A 20,508-nucleotide genomic window follows, 5' to 3' on the forward strand; every position below is an offset into this window, starting at 1 on the left:
GAGACACAACCTCTATTATTTCTCTCCCTCTTTTATTCCTTGGAGTGGCCGGCCATCCTCTTCCTCTCTCCTTCTTTGTGGTGGCCGAAACTCTCAAAGGCTTGGAGCTCTTGTGGCGGCCGGATACTACTTGGAGAAGAAGAAGAAGAAGAAGGAGAGAAAGCTCGCATCTCTTGGAGCTTGGTTGGTGTTTTGTTCTTCATCCTTGGTTAAGCTTTTTGTGGCCGAACCTAGCTAGGAGGAGAAGAAGGTGGTTGGTGGTTTCTCATCTCGGAAGATCGTTGCCCACACAACGTCCGAGGTTAGAAAAGGGATACGGTAGAAGATCAAGAGGTTTTCTACAAGGTATAACTAGTAATTTTTCTTTCCGCATCATACTAGTTATTTATGGAAATAATACCAAATACAAGAGGCTTATGATTCTAGTATTTCGAATATGTTTTTCGATGTTGTGTTCTTTTGTTTTATTTTTCCTTGTGATTTGATTGTTCCTTTCGGTTAACCTAAAGTTATTTTAGGAAATTAAATATTATCTTTCTATAAAAGGTTTTGTCTAGTCGATGGTGGTTGCTCCCATATCCTAGAAGGTCATGTGTCTCGCCACGTCAGTACTGGGAACCAATTATGGAAATTAATATTTAATGGAATTAATAACTTAAGGTGGTTTGGATCGAACGTGTTAAGTTCCGCAGGCGATCCAAAATTTAATTTAAAAGAACACATGGTAGCTAGGAAAAGGTTCAGACCTTTGTACAAAATTTTTGTACAGTGGAACCTCTAGGTTTTCCGAGTAACAACCAACAATTGGTATCAGAGCTAGGGTTTTGCCTCTGTGTATTTGGTATTAGGTTAATTATGTAAATGTCATACATAATTTAGGCAGGTTAATAGTAGGATGTGCTAACTTTGTGGATGCAGGATCCAACTATTATGGCTTTTAGTTATTATGTGTGTGTTTGGACCCTTGGACATGTCAAGGGCATTTATATGTGTGTGCATGATTGTATTAAAATACAGCAGGAGCTGTATTTAGTTTTATTAGGATTTTATTTTTGATCTAGATACATGTACATTCCTTTTATGGAATATAGGATCAAAAATGTAAAATTCTATTTATATCGCGGATCAAATCTTGCAAAGCGTGGAACCTTCTAAGGACCAGAGGCGCAGCGGAACTAAGAGCAAGATGGATGCGATAGCTAGACCCGGTGGCGGTGGCCAAATATGGCAACAGCTTGGGATGACAACACACGGAGGACAACTAGAGATAAAAGCCATAATAGTTGAAAATTAGATTTTCTATTTATTGCTTTTATATTGTGCTGTGTGTGCATGTTAGTATACATGTTTAGTAGGCTAGCATAGTTAAAATTCCTCATTTATAAATAACTAAGTGAGAGAGGGATTTTAAATAAATCCCATGGTCTCCATTATTGGTTTGTAAGTGATGCAAACAAGCTTGCGCGTTGACTCTGAGTGCCTTCCTCCATAACGGATGAGCTTGTTTGTGGATCACTAGAACAGACTTCCATTTTTGGATGACTATAGGAAGTTAATTAAGAGCGTGTGATCTTCCCCAACGGAAGGGGCATAATCTTATTAATGGACTTAGTGTCAAGTAATGGTATACACTTAGACACATCTAATAGTATCCTCCCCATCGGAGTCACTGCTATTATTTGTGTGACCAAAAGAGACCAACTATTAATTTTATTTGTCAAAAAGTTAGGTTGACATGATAATAAAATTAATGGGTTAAAACCCTCCTTTTACAAATGTTGAATTTGTATACGTCCACACTAACGTGGCATATAAAATTCACGGTGTTTTGAGGTGTTGGTTAATTTAAAATAGTATTGTTTGAGGAATCAATATTATTCTAAATTTAGAGTTCTGACCAAAAGTTATTTGTGATTCTTAGGATGACTTTCAACCCACTGTCCATCATACTTCAATAGAATAGACTTACTGGACCAAATTACATAGATTGACAAAGGAACCTGGACATTGTCCTTATTCGAAAGCTATAAATTTGTACTGACCGAGCCTTGTCCTGAAGCACCCATGGTGAATCTACCCAAGAGGAGATTGAATATCATAGGAAATGGCTAAAAGTGAGATGGCGCGGTGTTACATTTTGGCTTCAATGTCAAATGTATTGCAACATCAACATTTTACCAACAGTCATGATATTATGAACAATCTCAAGGAACTCTTTGTCATCGGGATAGGGCTTCTAGACAAGAAGCTATGAGAAAGATAATGACACCACCATGCAAGAGGGTACTCTGTAAGGGATCATATCCTAAAGATGATGGTTTATCCGAACGAGATACACATCCTTGGAGGAGAAATTGATGGGAAACCCAGATCGATATGATCCTCCAACGCTACCTAGAAGTTTTGAGCTGGCCCGAACTATAATATGAATAAGAGGATTTATTCATTTGGAACTACTAACGGAACTTCAAGCGCCAGAAGGATTATTTCATCACAATGCTCAAATTCACTATGTCGAAAATGGTTCTACTTCTAAACCGAGAGGAAAGAAGAAGAAGAAACAAGTCGGTTCAAGAAAGAAAGTGAATAAATCTCGAGTACGGATTTAAAGTCGAGTGAAGAAGCAAGGGCAATGCTTCATCTCGCAAGCAGGTGACATTGAAGGCGGATCGTCCTCGTAGGAACCAAAACAAAGGTATATCTCATGCTCTAGTTGTTGAAACATGTTTAGCGGTGTTATCTACCAAGACCGTGTGTAGATACGGAGCCACCGATCATGTCTGCAATTCTCCGAGGGTTCCAGAAACCCGACGACTATCTGAAGGAGAGATTACCGTCTACATGAGCAATGCTACTAAGGTGGCAACAGTGGGAGACGTCTACTTATCTTTTAGTAGAAATAGAAATTTGATTTTAAGAAATTGTCTTTATGTACCCAGTTTTAGAAAGAATTTAATTTAAGTTTCTAAGCTATTTTTAGATGGATATTCAGTTTCCTTTAGTAACGATGTAGTTATTAAAAGAAATAAAGTGATTATCTGTTCTGGTGCATTAGTTGGCAATTTGTATACTTTAAATCCAATTTCTTCCACAAAGCAAAACATGGAAATTTATAACTCATCTTCTAATTCTAATAAGAGAAAAGAACCTTCGGAAATGAACCAAGCATATCTTTGGCATCTAAGGCTTGGTCATATTAACTTAAGTAGGATTCAGAAGCTTATAGCCGATGGACTTATGAGTTCATTAGAGTTGGAAAATTTTCCAACTTGTGAATCTTGCTTAGAAGGTAAAATGACCAAGAGGCCGTTCAAGGCCAAGGGGTATAGAGCCAAAGAAGTTTTAGAATTGGTTCACACTTATTTGTGTGGTCCTATGTCTGTCCAGGCAAGAGGAGGTTTTGAATATTTTGTCTCTTTCATAGACGATTATTCAAGATACGGATATATTTACCTAATGCGCCGCAAGTCCGAGTGCTTTGATAAGTTCAAAGAATACAAGGCTGATGTGGAAAAACGATTAGGTAAAAGTATCAAGACACTACGATCTGATCGTGGTGGCGAATACCTCTTAGGAGAGTTTAGGAATTACTTATCAGAGGCCGGGATTCAATTCCAATTGTCTGCACCTGGAACACCCCAACAGAATGGTGTAGCAGAACGAAGGAATAGGACTCTTATGGAGATGGTTAGATCAATGATGAGTTTTTCAGAATTACCAAATTCGTTTTGGGGATATGCTCTGGAAACAGCAGTATACGTTCTGAACTTAGTACCTACTAAATCAGTTTCTTCTACTCCCATAGAATTGTGGAATGGGCGAAAACCCAGTCTAAGACATATTCAGATTTGGGGTCCAACACATGTGCTAAAACCAGATCTGATAAGTTAGAATCTCGTATAGAAGTTCGCGTGTTTGTGGGATATCCCAAAGGAACGAAGGAGGTTTATTTTATAGTCCTAAGACCGGAAGGTCATTGTTAGCACCAATGCCCGCTTTTAGAAGAAGACTATATAATGGATCACAAGCCCAGTAGTAAAGTTGTTTTAGAAGAACTTAGAGAGGACACGTCTACTTCAGTACCAATAGTACAAGATGAAGTACCACAAGAGACTGCAACACGTGTTACACATGATACACAACCACAGACAATGCCTCGTCGTAGTGGGAGGGTTGTAAGGCAGCCTGAGAGATTCATGTTTTTGGGAGAGTCTTCAGACTTGATCGCGGGTAAACATGAACCTGATCCCCGGACATATGACGAAGCACTCCAAGATATAGATGCAGCATCTTGGCAAAAGGCGATGAATTCTGAAATAGAGTCCATGTACTCTAATAAGGTCTGGGAGCTTGTAGAACCACCTGATGGTGTAAAAGCCGTTGGATGCAAGTGGATCTACAAAAGGAAAAGAGGGATAGACGGGAAGGTAGAAGCCTTCAAAGCTAGGCTTGTAGCGAAAGGGTACACTCAGAAAGAGGGAATCGATTATGAGGAGACCTTTTCACCGGTGGCCATGCTTAAGTCTATCCGGATACTCTTATCCATTGCTGCTCATATGGATTATGAGATTTGGCAAATGGATGTCAAGACAACTTTCCTTAATGGAAGTCTTGAAGAGAACATCCATATGAAGCAACGAGAAGGGTTCATTGAAAACGGCAAAGAGCATCTAGTGTGCAAGCTCAATCGGTCCATTTATGGACTAAAGCAAGTTTCAAGATCTTGGAACATCCGGTTTAATGAAGTAATCCAGTCATATGGATTTATTCAAAGTCCGGATGAGTCTTGTGTATATAAGAAGTGTAACGAAAACGTGGTGGTATTTCTTGTACTATACGTAGATGATATTTTGTTAATTGGCAACAATGTCAAGGTATTATCAGACGTAAGGGTATGGTTGTCCAAACAATTTGATATGAAGGACTTAGGAGATTGTGCACACATTCTTGGGATCAAAGTTATAAGGGATCGTAAGAAAAGAATGTTGTGTCTGTCCCAAGCTTCATATATAGATACAATCCTTGCTCGTTTTAGCATGCAAGATTCCAAGAAAGGTTTCTTACCTTTTAGGCATGGAATAGCTCTATCTAAAGAGATGTCTCCAAAGACATCAAAGGAGAGAGAAGACATGAAAGCAGTTCCTTATGCTTCGGCTGTAGGAAGCCTAATGTATGCAATGCTATGTACGAGACCTGATATCTGTTTTGCCGTGGGTATGGTTAGCAGATATCAGAGTAACCCGACAAACCGAACATGTAAAGCATATATTAAAGTACCTGAGAAGGACTAGAGATTATATGCTAGTTTATCAAGCAGATGATTTGCTCCCTGTGGGTTACACGGATTCAGATTTCTAATCAGATAGGGACAACAGTAAGTCTACATCAAGCTATGTGTTTACTTTAGGAGGTGGAGCCATTTCATGGAGGAGTGTTAAGCAGAAATACGTTTCAGACTCAACAATGGAAGCTGAGTATGTAGCAGCCTCTGAGGCAGCTAAAGAAGCAGTATGGCTCAGGAACTTTCTAATGGACTTAGATGTGATTCCTGGTTTGCCCAAAATCATCACAATTTATTGTGATAATAGCGGTGCAGTTACAAACTCGAAGGAACCACGAGCTCATAAGGCAAGTAAACATATAGAGCGCAAGTACCACCTGATACGAGATATCGTGAAGCAAGGAGAAGTTATCATCGCCAAGATTGCATCAGCAGATAACCTGGCAGATCTTTTCACTAAGGCCCTTCTGACGAAAGCTTTCGATCGGCATGTGGAGGAAATGGGAATCAGATGTATGGTAGAAGATATGACAGCCTAGTCATTAGTATAAGTGGGAGATTGTTGGAGTGTATACTAAAAGCCTAAGCTTTGTAAACATTCATTATGAATAAAGAATCACATTTGGTCAAATTGTCTACATTTGTTTGTAGTTGTTCATTTAATTTATATTATAGATAACATAGTATGTGATGTCACATGCAAAAGATGATGTTATCAGTACCTTATAAATTATAAACAGTAGCTCACGACCAAAATGGAAAGGAACAAACCATTAGAAGGTCGTAGTGTAATTAGGTATTAGTTTATCTTGACTATATAATTACACTAGTACACTCAGAGTGTATTGAGTAGGACCATTTGAGGTGGTTTTTTTATACTGACTTTATAAAGGAACAAAGACCTCGGTTATTATGGAAGTGTGTGCTCTTAATCCTAATATAATAACAAGCACATATATTTGATATTTATTTCTTTAATTTATCAATGGGTGAGATTTAGTTCGATGAATCAATAAGCCCGATAAGTTGGGAAATGATATTACTTATAGTGTGTGTTGTTGATTATAGAAGGAAACTGTGTCCTAGAGATACTATGTTGATAATGTCCCCAAGTGGAGCTCATAAGGATTGCCATGTTAAACCCTACAGGTGGACTTAGTCCAACATGACAATAAGGTTGAGTGGTACTACTCTTGGACTTAGATATTAATTAAATGAGTTGTCAATAACTCACTTAATTAGTGGACATTCGATATCTTAAACACAGGGAGACTAACACACTCATAATAAGAAGGAGCCCAAAAATATAATTTGGGATTGGTGCGGTAGTTCAATAATAGTTTTCTAGTGGAATGAATTATTATTGATAAAATTAAGTTGTGTGTTCGGGGCGAACACGGGATGCTTAATTTTATCGGGAGACCAAAACCAATTCCTCCTCTCGGTCCCTATCATAGCCTCTTATTTATATAGTACTATACCCACCTATACCCACCTTCTATACCCACCAATAGGGGGCCGGCCAAGCTAGCTTGGGAACCAAGCTAGGGCCGACCTAGGTATAAATTGGGGTGGCCGGTCCTAGCTTGAACCCAAGCTAGTGGGGGCCGGCCAAATTAAATTAAAAAAAAATTTTAATTTTAATTTTTATTATGTGGAAGAAATAATTTATTAAAGAGAATTAAAATTAAAATATCTCTCTTGTAAAAGATCTACAAAAGATTAAAGAAAGAGATTAGATCTCTTTCCTTATTAGTAGATTGGTAAGATATTTTATTTTCTCTTTAAAATTATCCACATGTTGATAAAATTAAAATTATAGAAATTTCTTTTTATCAACCATGAAGAGATTTTTAAAGAGAAATTTTAATTTTAAAATTTCCGGAAACAAATTAGGAAGTTTTAATTGTTGATTAAAACTTGTCTAATTTATCTCTTTTGATGTGGCCGGCCATTAGAGATTAATTGGGGAAATTTTATTTTATTTTTCTCAATTAAATCATGTCAAGGGAATTAAGTAAATTTTATTGTAATTAAATTTCCTAATTTGCCTAGGCCAAGGAATATAAAAGAAGGGGTGAGGGTGCCTTCATGAGACACAACCTCTATTATTTCTCTCCCTCTTTTATTCCTTGGAGTGGCCGGCCATCCTCTTCCTCTCTCCTTCTTTGTGGTGGCCGAAACTCTCAAAGGCTTGGAGCTCTTGTGGCGGCCGGATACTACTTGGAGAAGAAGAAGAAGAAGAAGGAGAGAAAGCTAGCATCTCTTGGAGCTTGGTTGGTGTTTTGATCTAGCTTGCTTTTGTGGCCGAACCTAGCTAGGAGGAGAAGAAGGTGGTTGGTGGTTTCTCATCTCGGAAGATCATTGCCCACACAACGTCCGAGGTTAGAAGAGGGATACGGTAGAAGATCAAGAGGTTTTTCTACAAGGTATAACTAGTAATTTTTCTTTCCGCATCATACTAGTTATTTATGGAAATAATACCAAATACAAGAGGCTTATAATTCTAGTATTTCGAATATATTTTTCGATGTTGTGTTCTTTTATTTTATTTTTCCTTGTGATTTGATTGTTCCTTTCAGTTAACCTAAAGTTATTTTAGGAAATTAAATATTAGCTTTCTATAAAAGGTTTTGTTTAGTCGGTGGCGGTTGCTCCCATATCCAAGAAGGTCATGTGCCTCGCCACGTCAGTACTGGGAACCAATTATGGAAATTAATATTTAATGGAATTAATAACTTAAGGTGGTTTGGATCGAACGTGTTAAGTTCCGCAGGAGATCCAAGTCTAAACCTAAAAGAACAAATAGATTAAGTTTTGGATCAAACGTGTTAAGTTCCGCAGGCGATCCAAAATTTAATTTAAAAGAACACATGGTAGCTAGGAAAAGGTTCAGACCTTTGTACAAAATTTTTGTACAGTGGAACCTCTAGGTTTTCCGAGTAGCAACCAACACGGAGAAGTACAAGGGCAAGGGAGCGATTGCGGTGGAATTCATCAACCCCGCCTTCTGCAGCAGGTTGACCTGGATGAGGATCCGGAGATCACTAGAGCTTGGAATTGCTGACTTGTGTTGTTGTTCATGAAAGATAAGCTTCCGAGCATTGGGATGGCGGTGCTGGGGTTACTCTTCTGCCCAGTCTCAGTTAGGGAGGCTGATGTGTTATCCAAGAAATCGACAATTATGCTGAACTATACTGTGCGGAAAGCTGGGCAAATTAAATATTTTACTAATCTAATTGCTGGAAACGCTGAAACTGAATGTTCTACATGTACCTAATAATTGTACACATGCTAGGGGAGGTGTTTACAGCTGATAATAAACTTCGGATCGATCCACAGATCGATCCAACTGATACTGGCACGGAGACAGAACCCTGGATCGGTCGGCTGACCAATCCATGAGCTGAGATGCCTCTGTATGCGACTGGATCGGTCTACCGACCGATCCAGGAGCACACTGATCGGTCGGTAGACCGATCAGTGGCTCACTGATCGGTCGGCTGACCGATCAGTGAGCTTCGGTGCTCACTGTTCGCATATGGATCGGTTGGCCGACCGATCCTTAAACAGAGCCAACTCTCTGTTCGCGACTGGATCGGTCGGCTGACCGATCCAGCGGCACAGCTCGACTCTGATCGATCTATGGATCGATCAGAGTTTCTGATTTCGCACTGAAACGTTGATTTCAGCACTAATTCGTGCCAAAATCTCCTACAAACTCTACAACATCTGGGAAACATTATAACACTAACTACCAACATTCTAACATCATGAAAGAAGTGTTCTAAACATAATAAGGACATGGTTAACTAATTCATAACGATGAACAAACTAATCTGCAAAATGCTAAATCACTGAAAAGTTCTAGTATTTAAACAAAGCTTGCTAAGCTCCCTAAGATCTTCTTCCAAGTTCCTGCCCACACACATCTTCGTAGCACTGCCCTCCAGCCTCCGCTAGTCCATCTTTCCTTTACCTTTGTCTGCAGTATAAGGGAAAGAAGTATCTATAAGCTTTCGCTTAGTAAGAAACCATCTATCTCACTAAATCATGCATACGATGCAAATATGCTTTTAAATCATGCTGTTTGAAAAACATACTGAATATGCAAGCATGGCATGGCATGGTATCATACAAAGCATGGCATAACATAAGCTGAACATAAAATAAAACTGATCATAACATGTCTAGAACTGTATATGAAGCTATCATATTTAACAACTGAAATAAGCTGAGTCGATACAAAAGTGAGCTAAGCTGAAGCTGAGCTAATACTGAATTCCATTATGTTTTAAAACTGATTTGGAAAAACTATTATATAATAGATAAAAATACTAAACATACTGCTGTAGGGCCCTGGCAACTGTACTTGCTGTGCGCGCATCCCTAACTAGACCCGGGATTGCAAGTTCCGAATCTAGTAGGGTTTACTAGGTTAGCTGAACCTAGGGACGACTATGGGAGTCCAACCCAGTGGATATCTAATCCAGTACAATGCCGCTGGTGAAAGTAAAATACTGAAATGCTAATTAGCTGAATCTAGGTTATCTGAACCTAGAACTAGGTTGTCTATACCTAGAGGCGACTGTGGGAGCCCACCCATTGGACATCTAGTCCCATAAAGTTGAAATAAAACTGATATGCTGGTTCAAATGCTTCTATGCATTTAACTATGCTGTTAAAACTGTCTAATGTTGCGCTAAACATTTTATCGAACTCCTAGTGTGCTCCAACTCTCCTCTTTAATAGGGGGACCAACTCTAGGCACCCGACGACGTCTAGAACCTCTATCTGAAGAGGAAAAACGCGTTCGGCCCATCCAGAGATACTCAACTAACCCCTAAGTCTGCGAAGAGAATTAAATACACTCTAGATATCGATAAAAATCTACATATAACTAAATTATAAGCATGCAATCAAACGAGAGCTACTTATACTGCAGGTGAGGGGTTTCTTACCTTGTGTGCTAGATTTCTTACAAATCTAATCGCTAGAAATTCCGGTGGAGACGACTTCTCGACGACTCGCTCATGTCCACGTGCTCTACTCGCGGAGGGGAACGTCCTTGTGTCCGAGATGTCACCGGAAGGCACTCCTTTGGCCCTAAGGATGAAACCCTATGCTTGCTTGGGTGTTGGCGCCAAGAGAAGGAAGGAGAGGGAGAGGTGTTCGGCGTGAGGGTTTGGAGGGGAAAAGGTTACCGAACCAACTTAAAAATAACCCAAACCAACTTAAGTTTTTAATTTATATTAAGTGGGTATTTTGGCCCAACTCAATTATAAATATATTTGATTCTCCTTTCTCTCAGCACGGTCCTGCTGGGTTCACCGGTTACTAAGGCTAACTAAAAGTTTAGCGGACCCGAGAGGTCCCGGGTTCGATTCCCGCTTAAGCCTTTTTATTCTTCTAATTATTTTTGCTACTTCCGCTACTCGGAAAATTCCGGAAAAATATCTAAAAATTCCAGAAAAATCATAGAATAATTCTAATGCAAGTTTGAGAATTTTCGGGCGTTACAATCCCCCATACCTTATAAAAAGTTCATCCGAACTTCTGTCTCATGCTGGCTTCTGTCTCCCAAGTTGCCTCTTCTGCTGTGTGATTGTGCCAAATGACTTTGACTAATGGTACTTCCTTGTTCCACAATTTCTTAACCGCTCGGTCTATTATCCGAATAGGCCAACTATCATAGCCGAGGTCCTCGCGATCGCACTGATCGGGGTCAATCACCGGTGGCATCCGGGTATGCTTCTTCAAAGATAGAGACATGAAATACGTTGTGGATAGTTTCCTCGGGTAGCTCTAGCTCATATGCTACCTTGCCCACTCTTCGCGATAAGGTATGGTCCCACATATCTGGACTTAGCTTGCCCTTTTTCCCAAAACGACATTCTTCATGGGAGCCACTCGAGGAACACCGAATCCACAACTCGAAAACTCTAAGGGTCTCGCCACAGACAAGATAGCTCTTCAAGGCTCGAGCTGCCTCTATCCTCCGCGGATCTCAGATGGTCAGCTGTGGTATCTGCTACTAGATCCGCTCAAGCTCTAGTTCTTCTGCTCACCACTCTCATACCAAAGAGATTGGAGATCTACACCTCCGCCTGTAGAGAGCCTCATAAGGTGTCATACCGATAGTGGCTCGATAGTTGTTGTTGTATGCAAACTCGCTAGACTCGTATATTTGCACCAACTCCTTTGAAGTCTAGGGCACGCCGAGCATAGCTTCGAGTACCGATTTACTCGCCCGTCGACCATCCGTCTGAGGATGGAATGCTGCTGAACTTTAACTTGGTGCCCAATGTTGACTGTACACACTCCCGTAAGTGTGATGTGAATCTACTGTCTGAAATGATGGTTCGTGGGACTCCATGTAGTCTGACGATCTCCCGGAGATACAACTGAGCTAGCTTCCATGGAGTAGGATACCTTGATAGCTAAGAAGTGGGCTGATTTAGTCAACCCGACTATTACCCGGATGGCGTCAAAACCATTCGTGGTTCCGGGCAGTCCCACTATGAAATCCATAGAGATATCCTCCCACTTCCATACTGGAATCAGATAGGCTGCAGAACTCCTCCTGGTGATGTTCTGCCTTGACCCTCGACAGTGAGGCAGATGCTAACATATTCGGCAATGTCTCGCTCATCCCGGCCACAAAATGGTTCTTCGTGTCTTGATACATTTTGGTGGAACTCGGATGCATCGCATAGGAGTCTTGTGAGCCTCATCTAAAATCTGCCTCCGTAGCTCCTCCCGATCCGGAACACGTAGTCTGTCACCAAAGTACAACACCCCGCCATCGGACACTCTTCTACTTTCTGATTTTGCTAGCCCTTGCTTGATTTTCTGAATTCCGTGGTCCTGCCCCGAGCTGATGAATATCACCAAGCAAGGTAGACTCTAAGGTCATAGTAGAGCGTCCAACGATGAGTTCTAGACCGAAATCTACGATCTCCTTCGGAGGGGTGACATGGTGGAAGAGATAATAAGGTAGCACCGGATTTTCTCGCTAAGTGCGTTGGCTACCTTATTGGCTTTCCCCGGATGGTAGAGGATGTCTATATCGTAGTCTTTGATCAGCTCAATCCATCTCGCTGCTGTCGCATGTTCAGATCCTTCGAGTGAAGAAGTACTTCAGATGATCTGATACACTCTGCACTGAGCTCCATATAAGTAATGTCTCCAAATTTTGAGGGCGAACACTACTGCTGCAAGCTCAAGGTCATGAGTAGGGTAATTCTTCTCATAATCCTTGAGTTGTCTGGAGGCATAGGCGATCACCTTGCCGTTTTGCATCAGTACTGCTCCTAGTCCCAACTTAGAGGCATCACTGTAGATGTCAAAGCTGCTAGTGTCGTCTGGTAGAGCCAAAATGGGAGCACTGGTCAATCTCCTTTTTAGCTCGCTGAAGCTGTTCTCACAGTCCTCTGTCCACTGAAATTTCCTGTTCTTTCTGGTAAGAGCTGTCAGTGGGGAGGCTATCCTGGAGAAGTCCTCTACAAACTTCCTGTAATATCCTGCTAATCCCAGAAAGCTCCTGATTTCGCTGGCGTTCTTAGGTCTCTTCCAGTTACTTACTGCTTCTATCTTGCTGGGATCTACCATAATACCATCCTTTGAGATGATGTGACCCAGGAAGGACACCTGATCTAACCAAAATTCACATTTCGTGAACTTGGCGTATAGCTGGTTCTGCTGAAGGGTCTGCAACACTAGTTTCAGGTGCTCTGAGTGTTCTTCCTGAGTTCCTGAGTAGATAAGGATGTCATCGATAAACACAATAACAAACTTATCTAAATACTCCCTGAATACTCTGTTTATGAGATCCATGAATGTATCTGGAGCATTGGTCACGCCAAAGGGCATGACTACGAACTCGTAGTGTCCGTATCTGGTTCTGAAGTTCAGTATATCACCCTCCTTGACTCTGACTTGGTGATATCCTGATCTGAGGTCAATCTTAGAGAACACTGCTGCTCCCTTTAACTGGTCGAACAGGTCATCTATTCTGGGAAGAGGATACCTGTTCTTGATCGTGACCTGATTCAGTGCTCTGTAGTCTATGCATAGCCGCATGCTTCCATCCTTCTTCTTCACGAACAGTACAGGCGCTCCCCATGGTGAGTGACTAGGGCGTATGAAGCCCTTGTCAAGCAGCTCCTATAGTTGCTCCTGAAGTTCCTTCAGTTCTGCTGGAGCCATGCGATATAGTGCTTTGGAAATAGGATTGGTGTCGGGGAAGAGCTCTATCTCAAATTCAATCTCCCTGACTGGTGCTAGGCCTGGTAACTCCTCAGGGAAGACTGCTGGGTAGTCACATACAACTCGGACCTCTGCTAGCTGTTGGTCCTTGTCCTGGCTGGTATTGACTACATGTGCTAGGTACCCCGTACATCCCGAATCCATCAACTTCTGTGCCTTCATAGCTGAGAGAAATTTTCTGGCTTTTCTCTTTGGTTCTCCGATGTACTCGAACTGTGCTTCTGCTTCGGGTTGGAATACGACTTTCTATTTACGGCACTCTATGGAAGCACCGTATCTGATCAGGAAGTCCATTCCAAGGATGACGTCGTAGTCAGTCATTTCCAGTAGGATCAGATCACAAAAGAGTTCCCTGTCTGCTATAATGACCGGCACTGCTCTGAGCCAGTGCGTGGATGCCATGATCTCTCCTGAAGGTAGTGCCGTCAAAAACTGACCACTGAGTACCTCGGAGGGTATTTCTAATTTTTCGGAGAACACCCTGGCTATATATGAATGGGTTGCCCCAGTATCAAATAGAACAGTAGCACTATACTGAAAAATGCTAATCTGACCTGTGACAACTGTCGAGGCATTGGCTACGTCCTCTCTGGTGAGTGAGTAGATCCTCGCATTCGCCGTAGCTGGAGGGGCTTCTAATCTGCCCTGGCTGATAAGTGGACCTTCTAGAGCGGCCTGCATCTGATATAACTGAGCTGGCTGGCCTGCATACTGAATCTGCTGTGGCTGAGGAAGACCGGTCTTGTTCGGGCACTGCTTGGCCATGTGCCCTTCTTGTCCACATTAAAGCATGTTCTCAACAATGGAATTGTTTCAAGTAGCTTTTATGTCTTGTGAATTTAGGGTCCTTAGATTGGGTTGATATTTCATAGATGTCCTAGAGTTAGCTGTGGCCTTGCTGCTTTTGAGTGTGAGAGTTTCGGCCCTTGGACTCGAGGAGACTTGCTTCACGCTTATGTCGCTCGTAATGCTCGTGGTCAAGGCGCCGCTCACTAACTCCTCCGTGGTTTGTGGCCTATGCCACCACCACGCTCATCGCTATCTCTGGCCTCGGCATCTTGAGCATCAACCGGATTCGCTCCTTCTCTGTGCTACTCTGGGCATAGACGAGCCAACCTGTTGAATTTCTTCACGGCTTCCTCAACCGAAAGGTTGCCCCGATGAAACTCGGTGAACTCGCCGAGTGGCGGTTTGTAACCAGATGTGAAAGAACTTCAAGAATTCTTTCTCAAGTCACCCATGACATCCGTTCATCGGGCGCTTTGTTCGATCCTTTCCCACCACATGCGTGCGTCGTCAGGCGTAAGGAGGCACACTTCACCTTCTCGTGTTCCGGCCAAGCTCCACGTGCTCTCCAGTGTTTTGAACCAGCTTGTGCATCCCATGGTTCACTAATGCCCGAGAAGTTCTCGCTTGACTCACGCCACCGGATCGATAGGCTTCTTTCGCTCACCGGACCGCTGTGCCGGCACCGTCAGAGGTTGGACTAGTGGAACCTCCAAGACTTCGAGTCGTCAAATTCGGTTCCGTGGTATTCTACTGATTAGCCTTTAAGGTGGCTATTTTCTGTTGCTGTTTAGCTAGCTGCTACTAAGGTCTGGAGGAGGCACTGAACTGCCTGCCTCTTGCTGGGGCTCGTAGCTAGTGCCCTTCTAGCTGGGCGTCCTCGTGCCATTGCTAAAGACATAGAGGACATAACATAACTAATGTAATCACAGTTATATAACTACTGATATCATGTTTAAAAACTATCACATACTAACAAGCAGTAGGCATATAAACATGAACTGTAATAACAAAACAAGGAGCATAAATAAAGTAGAGGTATTCTTACTTGGAAGCTGCAGGTTCAATGCTGATGTGTGTGTAGGAAGTATGGAATTCTGCTCTGATACCACTCTGTAAAGACCCACCTTCTGGGTACTGGCTGTAAGGCCGGTCGCTACAATTATGCTAAACTATACTGTGCGGAAAGCTGGGCTAATTAAAAATTTTACTAATCTAATTGCTGGAAACACTGAAACTGAATGTTCTAAATGTACCTAATAATTGTACACATGCTAGGGGAGGTGTTTACAGCTGATAATAAACTTCGGATCGATCCACAGATCGATCCAGCTGATACTGGCACGGAGACAGAACCCTGGATCGGTCGGCTGGCCGATCCATGAGCTGAGATGCCTCTGTATGCGACTAGATCGGTCTACCGACCGATCCAGGAGCACACTGATCGGTCAGTAGACAGATCAGTGGCTCACTAATCGGTCGGCTGACCGATCAGTGAGCTTCGGTGCTCACTGTTCGCATATGGATCGGTCGGCCGACCGATCCTTAAACAGAGCCAACTCTCTGTTCGCGACTGGATCGGTCGGCTGATCGATCCAGCGGCACAGCTCGACTCTGATCGATCTATGGATCGATCAGAGTTTCTGATTTCGCACTGAAACGCTGATTTCAGCACTAATTCGTGCCAAAATCTCCTACAAACTCTACAACATCTGGGAAACATTATAACACTAACTACCAACATTCTAACATCATGAAAGAAGTGTTCTAAACATAATAAGGACATGGTTAACTAATTCATAACGATGAACAAACTAATCTGCAAAATGCTAAATCACTGAAAAGTTCTAGTATTTAAACAAAACTTGCTAAGCTCCCTAAGATCTTCTTCCAAGTTCCTGCCCACACACATCTTCGTAGCACTGCCCTCCAGCCTCCGCTAGTCCATCTTTCCTCTACCTTTGTCTGCAGTATAAGGGAAAGAAGTATCTATAAACTTTCGCTTAGTAAGAAACCATCTACCTCACTAAATCATGCATACGATGCAAATATGCTTTTAAATCATGTTGTTTGAAAAACATACTGAATATGCAAGCATGGCATGGCATGATATCATACAAAGCATGGCATAACATAAGCTGAACATAAAATAAAACTGATCATAACATGTCTAGAATTGTATATGAAGCTATCATATTTAACAACTGAAATAAGCTGAGTCGATACAAAAGTGAGCTAAGCTGAAGCTGAGCTAATACTGAATTCCATTATGTTTTAAAACTGATTTGGAAAAACTATTATATAATAGATAAAAATACTAAACATGCTGTTGTAGGGCCCTGGCAACTGTACTTGCTGTGCGCGCATCCCTAACTAGACCCGGGATTGCAAGTTCCGAATCTAGTAGGGTTTACTAGGTTAGCTGAACCTAGGGACGACTATGGGAGTCCAACCCAGTGGATATCTAATTCAGTACAGTGTCGCTGCTGAAAGTAAAATACTGAAATGCTAATTAGCTGAATCTAGGTTATCTGAACCTAGAACTAGGTTGTCTGAACCTAGAGGCAACTGTGGGAGCCCACCCATTGGACATCTAGTCCCATAAAGCTGAAATAAAACTGATATGCTGGTTCAAATGCTTCTATGCATTTAACTATGCTGTTAAAACTGTCTAATGTTGCGCTAAACATTTTATCGAACACCTAGTGTGCTCCAACTCTCCTCTCTAATAGGGGGACCAACTCTAGGCACCCGACGACGTCTAGAACCTCTATCTGAAGAGGAAAAACGCGTCCGACCCATCCAGAGATACTCAACTAACCCCTAAGTCTGCGAAGAGAATTAAATACACTCTAGATATCGATAAAAATCTACATATAACTAAATTATAAGCATGCAATCAAACGAGAGCTACTTATACTGCAGGTGAGGGGTTTCTTACCTTGTGTGCTAGATTTCTTACAAATCTAATCACTAGAAATTCTGGTGGAGACGACTTCTCAACGACTCACTCACGTCCACGTGCTCTACTCGCGGAGGGGAACGTCCTTGTGTCCGAGATGTCACCGGAAGGCACTCCTTTGGCCCTAAGGATGAAACCCTAGGCTTGCTTGGGTGTTGGCGCCGAGAGAAGGAAGGAGAGGGAGAGGTGTTCGGCGTGAGGGTTTGGAGGGGAAAAGGTTGCCAAACCAACTTAAAAATAACCCAAACCAACTTAAGTTTTTAATTTATATTAAGTGGGTATTTTGGCCCAACTCAATTATAAATATATTTGATTCTCCTTTCTCTCAGCACGGCCCTGCTGGGTTCACCGGTTACTAAGGCTAACTAAAAGTTTAGCGGACCCGAGAGGTCCCGGGTTCGATTCCCGCTTAAGCCTTTTTATTCTTCTAATTATTTTTGCTACTTCCGCTACTCGGAAAATTCCGGAAAAATATATAAAAATTCTAGAAAAATCACAGAATAATTCTAATGCAAGTTTGAGAATTTTCGGGCATTACAAAAGAGCAACACCCTGTGTATTTTTCTAGCCATTTATTAAAAGGAGCTGAGTGTAGATATACTACACTCAAGAAGTTGGCTTATGCATTAGTATTGACTGCCCGGAGGTTGCGCCCATATTTTTTAGCACACACAATTATTGTGTTGACTAATAGTACTCTCGGGCGGGTGTTGCTTAACCCGGAGGCATCGGGTCGATTGATCAAATGGACGACCGAACTTAGTGAGTATGACATACAATATCAACCTCGCTCGGCCATCAAAGCACAAGCTCTAGCAGATTTCATTATAGAAGTTCAAGGCCCTGAAGAAGAAAATACTTGGAAAGTTTATGTGGATGGATCATCAACCAGACAAGGTAGTGGAATTGGTGTTCTCCTTATATCTCCGAGGGAAGATAGACTTCAACTTTCTGTCAGGCTGAATTATAGAACTACCAACAATGAGGCAGAATATGAAGCATTGATAGCTGGATTACAAGCCACTCGACATATAGGGGCAGCTCGAGTTCTCATTTATTCTGATTCTCAGTTAGCAGCCTAATAATTATCAGGTAATTTTAAAATTAATAATGATAGGCTCAAGTTATATGCCGAGACATTTGATAAATTAAAGTCTCAGTTTCATGAAGTAAATGTACAAAAAGTTCCTCGATCCGAAAATCAAGTAGCCGATGAATTAGATAAATTGGCTTCTTCTATAACACCATGGAATCTGGATCGGCTAGTGGAGCAGACCCTGCTAATATCTTGTATCGAAAGGCAAGCTAAGGAAGAAATACAAGGTGATAGGAAGACACCAATCATATTATATTTGCAGCAGGGCATTCTTTCGAATGATGCAGAACAAGCAAGGACATTTAAGAAGAGAGCTGCTCAATACACTATGATAGGAGAACAATTATATAAAAGATCTTTCTCCAGACTTCTGCTTAAGTGTATTGGCACAAAATATGTACAATTTATCTTGCAAGAGGTTCATCAAGGCTCATGTGGTAGTCATATAGGGGGGAGATCCTTAGCTCGCAGAATTTTATTAGCAGGATATTTCTTGCCTACTCTACATGAAGATGCTAACAAATTGGTAAGAACTTGTATTTCTTGTCAGAAACATCAGAATATTCCGCATCATCCTACTCAATTATTAAGAACTTCTATAGTCTCATGCCCCTTTGATCAATGGGGCATGGATATAGTGGGCACGTTTCCTATGGCAACTACACAAAGAAGATTTTTATTAGTAGTAGTGGATTATTTCTCTAAATGGGTAGAAGCATAACCACTTGCTATGATTACTGAAGATGCAGTTATTAAATTTCTATGGAAAAATATCATATGCAGATTCGGTATTCCTCATAAATTAGTTTCTGATAATGGAAGGTAATTCCAGGGAGACAGAATCTTAGATTGGTGCAAAAGTTACGGTATTAATCAAGCATTCACCTCTGTGGCATACCCACAGAGTAACGGTCAAGCAGAGGTAACCAATAGAGAAATTATCAGAGGTTTAAAAACCAAACTAGATCATGTTGGAGGAAGCTGGGTAGACGAGTTACCCAGTGTTCTTTGGGCGTATCGTACTACACCTCGAGAAGCTACAGGGATCACTCCTTTCCAACTAGTTTATGGGGGTGAAGCAGTAATTCCTATTGAGGTAGGGGTAGAATCTGACAGAAAATAGTTATATGATGAAGATAATGCTCGTCGATGACTCATGGAGTTAGATCTAATAGAGGAAATCAGAGACAAAGCTGTCACTCGTCTCAAATCATATTGACAACGAATGAGGCAAAATTATAACAGAAGAGTTATTCCAAGATTTTTTCAAGTGGGAGATCTAGTATGAAACGTGTTAAGCCTGTTGGGGATGTTAGCAAGTTAGCACCGCAATAGGGAGGACCTTACAAGGTGGTAGAAAAACTGGCATCAGGTTCATATTATCTCTAGGACATTGAAGGAAGAACTCTTGAGCGTCCCTCGAGTGCAAATCATTTACAGCCCTACCGAACTTGACAAGCTTATATCATTCAAAAATATGTCTGAGGGGACAAATCAGAATTAATTGAAGCGGCTTCCCTGTGAACAAATGACAAATATGCTTATAGTTTATGTACTTTATTCAACTCGATAAATACAATTCAGGCCAAATATCGCCCAAGAAACAAATATGGTTCAAATAGCATGATGATTATTAGGGAAACAGTTCTAATCTGTTCAAACAGTCGCCGAATGGAATCTCTAAGGAAGGGTCTACCAGGTTTTCCTTGAGAAAACCTCCAAAGAACGCTAAACCATCACAAGGTTAGTGCAAGCATTTTTTGCTTTACATCAAAAGCATAGTCGATCAAGAAATTTCATGAAGTAACCCGGACGGGTTTTCATGGGAAGAACCGAAGACTTTAAACTATCATAAAAGCATAATCGATCGGGAAATTTCATGAAGTAACCCGGACGGGTCTTCATGGGAAGAACCGGAGACTTTAAACTATCATTAAAAAGCATAGTCAATCGGGAAATCTCATGAAATAACACGGATGGGTCTTCATGGGAGGAACCGGAGACTTTAAACTATCATGAAAGCATAGTCAATCGGGGAATTTCATGAAGAAACCCGGACGGGTCTTCATGGGAAGAACCGGGGACTCTAAACTATCATTAAAAAGTATAGTCGAT

Source organism: Zingiber officinale, chromosome 9A (genome assembly GCF_018446385.1).
Source record: "Zingiber officinale cultivar Zhangliang chromosome 9A, Zo_v1.1, whole genome shotgun sequence".
NCBI classification, from domain to species: domain Eukaryota; kingdom Viridiplantae; phylum Streptophyta; class Magnoliopsida; order Zingiberales; family Zingiberaceae; genus Zingiber; species Zingiber officinale.